Raw genomic sequence first — 8,331 nt, 5'->3', positions numbered from 1 at the left:
TACTGCACTTACTGTACCTCCCTCTACTGTAATGTAACCTGTAGAGTGCTGAGTACACCTGTTAGTGCTGTATAAATGAAATATACATACACTGTATACCTACTGCACTTACTGTACCTCCCTCTACTGTAATGTAACCTGTAAAGTGCTTGTACACCTGTTAGTGCTATATAAATACAATATAAATACACTGTATACCTACTGCACTTACTGTAGCTCCCTCTACTGTAATGTAACCTGTAAAGTACTGAGTATACCTGTTAGCGCTATGTAAATCAAATATACATACACTGTATACCTACTGCACTTACTGTACCTCCCTCTACTGTAATGTAACCTGTAAAGTGCTGAGTACACCTGTTAGCGCTATATAAAATATGCATACACTGTATACCTACTGCACTTACTGTACCTCCCTCTACTGTTATGTAACCTGTAAAGTACTGAGTATACCTGCTAGCACTATATAAATAAAATATACATACACTTTATACCTACTGCACTTACTGTACCTCCCTCTACTGTAATGTAACCTGTAAAGTGCTGAGTACACCTCTTTTTGTGCTATATAAATAAAATATACATACACTGTATACCTACTCCACTTACTGTACCTCCCTCTACTGTAATATAACCTGTAAAGTGCTGAGTACACCTGTCAGCACTATATAAATAAAATATACATACACTGTATACCTACTGCACTTACTGTACCTCCCTCTACTGTAATGTAACCTGTAAAGTGCTTAGTACACCTGTTAGTGCTATATAAATAAAATATACATACACTGTATACCTACTGCACTTACTGTATCTCCTTCTACTGTAATGTAACCTGTAAAGTGCTGAGTATACCTGTCAGCACTATATAAATGAAATATACATACACTGTATACCTACTGCACTTACTGTACCTCCCTCTACTGTAATGTAACCTGTAAATTGCTTAGTACACCTGTTAGTGCTATATAAATAAAATATACATACACTGTATACCTACTGCACTTACTGTATCTCCTTCTACTGTAATGTAACCTGTAAAGTGCTGAGTATACCTGTCAGCACTATATAAATAAAATATACATACACTGTATACCTACTGCACTTACTGTACCTCCCTCTACTGTAATGTAACCTGTAGAGTGCTGAGTACACCTGTTAGTGCTGTATAAATACAATATACATACACTGTATCCCTACAGCACTTACTGTACCTCCCTCTACTGTAATATAACCTGTAAAGTGCTGAGTACACCTGTCAGCACTATATGAATAAAATATACATACACTGTATACCTACTGCACTTACTGTACCTCCCTCTACTGTAATGTAACCTGTAAAGTGCTATATAAAAAAAATATATATACACTGTATACCTACTGCACTTACTGTACCTCCCTCTACTGCAATGTTACCTGTAAAGTGCTAAGTACACCTGCAAGCGCTATATAAATACAATATACATACACTGTATCCCTACAGCACTTACTGTACCTCCCTCTACTGTAATGTAACCTGTAAAGTGCTGAGTACACCTGTTAGCGCTATATAAATAAAATATACATTACACTTTGTACCTACTGCACTTACTGTACCTCCCTATACTGTAATGTAACCTGTAAAGTGCTGAGTACACCTGTTTAGCGCTATATAAATAAAATATATATACACTGTATACCTACTGCGCGTACTGTACCTCCCTCTACTGTAATGTAACGTGTAAAGTGCTGAGTACACCTGTTAGCGCTATATAAATAAAATATACATACACTGTATACCTACTGCACTTACTGTACCTCCCTCTACAGTAATGTAACCTGTAAAGTGCTATATAAATAAAATATACGTACACTGTATACCTACTGCACTTACTGTACCTCCATCTACTGTAATGCAACTTGTAAAGGGCTTACACCTGTTAGTGCTATATAAATAAAATATACATACACATTACAGTAGAGGGAGGTACAGTAAGTGTACCTCTTACTGTACCTCCCTCTACTGTAATGTAACCCGTAAAGTGCTGAGTACACCTGTTAGCGCTATATAAATAAAATATACATACACTGTATACCTACTGCACTTACTGTACCTCCCCCAACTATAATGTAACCTGTAAAGTGCCGAGTACACCTGTTAGCGCTATATAAATAAAATATACATACACTGTATACCTACTGCACTTACTGAACCTCCCTCTACTGTAATGTAACCTGTAACGTGCTGAGTACACCTGTTAGGCACACAGTACTCTAGCCCAGTTATTACACAGTATAAGGCACGCAGTACTCTAGCCCAGTTATTACACAGTATAAGGCACACAGTACTCTAGCCCAGTTATTACACAGTATAAGGCACGCCGTATTCTAGCCCAGTTATTACACAGTATAAGGCACACAGTACTCTAGCCCAGTTATTACAAAGTATAAGGCACACAGTATTCTAGCCCAGTTATTACACAGTATAAGGCACACAGTATTCTAGCCCAGTTATTACACAGTATAAGGCACACAGTATTCTAGCCCAGTTATTACACAGTATAAGGCACACAGTATTCTAGCCCAGTTGTTACACAGTATAAGGTACACAGTATTCTAGCCCAGTTATTACACAGTATAAGGCACACAGTATTCTAGCCCAGTTATTACACAGTATAAGGCACACAGTATTCTAGCCCAGTTATTACACAGTATAAGGCACACAGTATTCTAGCCCAGTTATTACACAGTATAAGGCACACAGTACTCTAGCCCAGTTATTACACAGTATAAGGCACACAGTATTCTAGCCCAGTTATTACACAGTATAAGGCACACAGTACTGTAGGCCAGTTATTACACATTATAAGGCACACAGTATTCTAGCCCAGTTATTACACAGTATAAGGCACACAGTACTCTAGCCCAGTTATTACACAGTATAAGGCACACAGTACTCTAGCCCAATTATTACACAGTATAAGGCACACAGTACTCTAGCCCAGTTATTACACAGTATAAGGCACACAGTACTCTAGCCCAGTTATTACACAGTATAAGGCACACAGTACTCTAGCCCAGTTATTACACAGTATAAGGCACACAGTACTCTAGCCCAGTTATTACACAGTATAAGGCACACAGTATTCTAGCCCAGTTATTACACAGTATAAGTGACACAGTACTCTAGCCCAGTTATTACACAGTATAAGGCACACAGTACTCTAGCCCAGTTATTACACAGTATAAGGCACACAGTACTCTAGCCCAGTTATTACACAGTATAAGGCACACAGTATTCTAGCCCAGTTATTACACAGTACTGTAGGCCAGTTATTACACATTATAAGGCACACAGTATTCTAGCCCAGTTATTACACAGTATAAGGCACACAGTACTCTAGCCCAGTTATTACACAGTATAAGGCACACAGTACTCTAGCCCAGTTATTACACAGTATAAGGCACACAGTACTCTAGCCCAGTTATTACACAGTATAAGGCACACAGTACTCTAGCCCAGTTATTACACAGTATAAGGCACACAGTACTCTAGCCCAGTTATTACACAGTATAAGGCACACAGTACTCTAGCCCAGTTATTACACAGTATAAGGCACACAGTACTCTAGCCCAGTTATTACACAGTATAAGGCACACAGTACTCTAGCCCTGTTATTACACAGTATAAGGCACACAGTACTCTAGCCCAGTTATTACACAGTATAAGGCACACAGTACTCTAGCCCAGTTATTACACAGTATAAGGCCCACAGTACTCTAGCCCAGTTATTACACAGTATAAGGCACACAGTACTCTAGCCCAGTTATTACACAGTATAAGGCACACAGTACTCTAGCCCAGTTATTACACAGTATAAGGCACACAGTATTCTAGCCCAGTTATTACACAGTATAAGGCACACAGTATTCTAGCCCAGTTATTACACAGTATAAGGCACACAGTACTCTAGCCCAGTTATTACACAGTATAAGGCACACAGTACTCTAGCCCAGTTATTACACAGTATAAGGCACACAGTACTCTAGCCCAGTTATTACACAGTATTCTAGCCCAGTTATTACACAGTATAAGGCACACAGTACTCTAGCCCAGTTATTACACAGTATAAGGCACACAGTACTCTAGCCCAGTTATTACACATTATAAGGCACACAGTATTCTAGCCCAGTTATTACACAGTATAAGGCACACAGTATTCTAGCCCAGTTATTACACAGTATAAGGCACACAGTACTCTAGCCCAGTTATTACACAGTATAAGGCACACAGTATTCTAGCCCAGTTATTACACAGTATAAGGCACACAGTACTCTAGCCCAGTTATTACACAGTATAAGGCACACAGTATTCTAGCCCAGTTATTACACAGTATAAGGCACACAGTATTCTAGCCCAGTTATTACACAGTATAAAGCACACAGTACTCTAGCCCAGTTATTACACAGTATAAGGCACACAGTACTCTAGCCCAGTTATTACACAGTATAAGGCACACAGTACTCTAGCCCAGTTATTACACAGTATAAGGCACACAGTACTCTAGCCCAGTTATTACACAGTATAAGGCACACAGTATTCTAGCCCAGTTATTACACAGTATAAGGCACACAGTATTCTAGCCCAGTTATTACACAGTATAAGGCACACGGTATTCTAGCCCAGTTATTACACAGTATAAGGCACACAGTACTCTAGCCCAGTTATTACACAGTATAAGGCACACGGTATTCTAGCCCAGTTATTACACAGTATAAGGCACACAGTACTCTAGCCCAGTTATTACACAGTATAAGGCACACGGTATTCTAGCCCAGTTATTACACAGTATAAGGCACACAGTACTCTAGCCCAGTTATTACACAGTATAAGGCACACGGTATTCTAGCCCAGTTATTACACAGTATAAGGCACACAGTACTCTAGCCCAGTTATTACACAGTATAAGGCACACAGTATTCTAGCCCAGTTATTACACAGTATAAGGCACACAGTATTCTAGCCCAGTTATTACACAGTATAAGGCACACAGTATTCTAGCCCAGTTATTACACAGTATAAGGCACACAGTACTCTAGCCCAGTTATTACACAGTATAAGGCACACAGTATTCTAGCCCAGTTATTACACAGTATAAGGCACACAGTACTCTAGCCCAGTTATTACACAGTATAAGGCACACAGTACTCTAGCCCAGTTATTACACAGTATAAGGCACACAGTACTCTAGCCCAGTTATTACACATTATAAGGCACACAGTATTCTAGCCCAGTTATTACACAGTATAAGGCACACAGTACTCTAGCCCAGTTATTACACATTATAAGGCACACAGTATTCTAGCCCAGTTATTACACAGTATAAGGCACACAGTATTCTAGCCCAGTTATTACACAGTATAAGGCACACAGTACTCTAGCCCAGTTATTACACAGTATAAGGCACACGGTATTCTAGCCCAGTTATTACACAGTATAAGGCACACAGTACTCTAGCCCAGTTATTACACAGTATAAGGCACACGGTATTCTAGCCCAGTTATTACACAGTATAAGGCACACAGTACTCTAGCCCAGTTATTACACAATATAAGGCACACAGTACTCTAGCCCAGTTATTACACAGTATAAGGCACACAGTATTCTAGCCCAGTTATTACACAGTATAAGGCACACAGTATTCTAGCCCAGTTATTACACAGTATAAGGCACACAGTATTCTAGCCCAGTTATTACACAGTATAAGGCACACAGTACTCTAGCCCAGTTATTACACAGTATAAGGCACACAGTACTCTAGCCCAGTTATTACACAGTATAAGTGACACAGTACTCTAGCCCAGTTATTACACAGTATAAGGCACACAGTACTCTAGCCCAGTTATTACACAGTATAAGGCACACAGTACTCTAGCCCAGTTATTACACAGTATAAGGCACACAGTACTCTAGCCCAGTTATTACACAGTATAAGGCACACAGTACTCTAGCCCAGTTATTACACAGTATAAGGCACACAGTACTCTAGCCCAGTTATTACACAGTATAAGGCACACAGTACTCTAGCCCAGTTATTACACAGTATAAGGCACACAGTACTCTAGCCCAGTTATTACACAGTATAAGGCACACAGTACTCTAGCCCAGTTATTACACAGTATAAGGCACACAGTACTCTAGCCCAGTTATTACACAGTATAAGGCACACAGTATTCTAGCCCAGTTATTACACAGTATAAGGCACACAGTACTCTAGCCCAGTTATTACACAGTATAAGGCACACAGTACTCTAGCCCAGTTATTACACAGTATAAGGCACACAGTAATCTAGCCCAGTTATTACACAGTATAAGGCACACAGTACTCTAGCCCAGTTATTACACAGTATAAGGCACACAGTACTCTAGCCCAGTTATTACACAGTATAAGGCACACAGTACTCTAGCCCAGTTATTACACAGTATAAGGTACACAGTACTCTAGCCCAGTTATTACACAGTATAAGGCACACAGTACTCTAGCCCAGTTATTACACAGTATTCTAGCCCAGTTATTACACAGTATAAGGCACACAGTACTCTAGCCCAGTTATTACACAGTATTCTAGCCCAGTTATTACACAGTATAAGGCACACAGTAATCTAGCCCAGTTATTACACAGTATAAGGCACACAGTACTCTAGCCCAGTTATTACACAGTATAAGGCACACAGTACTCTAGCCCAGTTATTACACAGTATAAGGCACACAGTACTCTAGCCCAGTTATTACACAGTATAAGGCACACAGTACTCTAGCCCAGTTATTACACAGTATAAGGCACACAGTACTCTAGCCCAGTTATTACACAGTATAAGGCACACAGTACTCTAGCCCAGTTATTACACAGTATAAGGCACACAGTATTCTAGCCCAGTTATTACACAGTATAAGGCACACAGTATTCTAGCCCAGTTATTACACAGTATAAGGCACACAGTACTCTAGCCCAGTTATTACACAGTATAAGGCACACAGTACTCTAGCCCAGTTATTACACAGTATAAGGCACACAGTATTCTAGCCCAGTTATTACACAGTATAAGGCACACAGTATTCTAGTCGTTATTACACAGTATAAGGCACACAGTACTCTAGCCCAGTTATTACACAGTATAAGGCACACAGTACTCTAGCCCAGTTATTACACAGTATAAGGCACACAGTACTCTAGCCCAGTTATTACACAGTATAAGGCACACAGTACTCTAGCCCAGTTATTACACAGTATAAGGCACACAGTATTCTAGTCCAGTTATTACACAGTATAAGGCACACAGTACTCTAGCCCAGTTATTACACAGTATAAGGCACACAGTACTCTAGCCCAGTTATTACACAGTATAAGGCACACAGTACTCTAGCCCAGTTATTACACAGTATAAGGCACACAGTACTCTAGCCCAGTTATTACACAGTATAAGGCACACAGTATTCTAGCCCAGTTATTACACAGTATAAGGCACACAGTACTCTAGCCCAGTTATTACACAGTATAAGGCACACAGTACTCTAGCCCAGTTATTACACAGTATAAGGCACACAGTACTCTAGCCCAGTTATTACACAGTATAAGGCACACAGTACTCTAGCCCAGTTATTACATAGTATAAGGCACACAGTATTCTAGCCCAGTTATTACACAGTATAAGGCACACAGTACTCTAGCCCAGTTATTACACAGTATAAGGCACACAGTACTCTAGCCCAGTTATTACACAGTATAAGGCACACAGTACTCTAGCCCAGTTATTACACAGTATAAGGCACACAGTACTCTAGCCCAGTTATTACACAGTATAAGGCACACAGTACTCTAGCCCAGTTATTACACAGTATAAGGCACACAGTACTCTAGCCCAGTTATTACACAGTATAAGGCACACAGTATTCTAGCCCAGTTATTACACAGTATAAGGCACACAGTATTCTAGCCCAGTTATTACACAGTATAAGGCACACAGTGATACCGGAGAAACTGACGGAAGCCAAGCACAGAGAGATGGACACAGGTTTCTTCAGGAAGGAAGAGATTCTTTATTGGATCACCGATCGGGACTCAGAGGGACTAGCGTCACCAAAATACAGCAAGTTCTGAGTCCTGGACAATAGTGCAGGCTCCTTATATAGGCACATAACTCCTCCCATATTAAGCTCCACCCGCACATTCTCTTAACCAATCAACACAAATGAGAATTAACTTCCTGTTTGACCGCATGGCTTGTCCAGCACAATGGAGGAGGGGAATACTACATCCTGTATTCTTGCACATGCTCCGTACACTACTGAT

The sequence above is a fragment of the Pelobates fuscus genome, chromosome 1, assembly GCF_036172605.1.
Source record: "Pelobates fuscus isolate aPelFus1 chromosome 1, aPelFus1.pri, whole genome shotgun sequence".
NCBI classification, from domain to species: Eukaryota; Metazoa; Chordata; class Amphibia; order Anura; family Pelobatidae; genus Pelobates; species Pelobates fuscus.
This window is presented reverse-complemented; position numbering follows the sequence as displayed.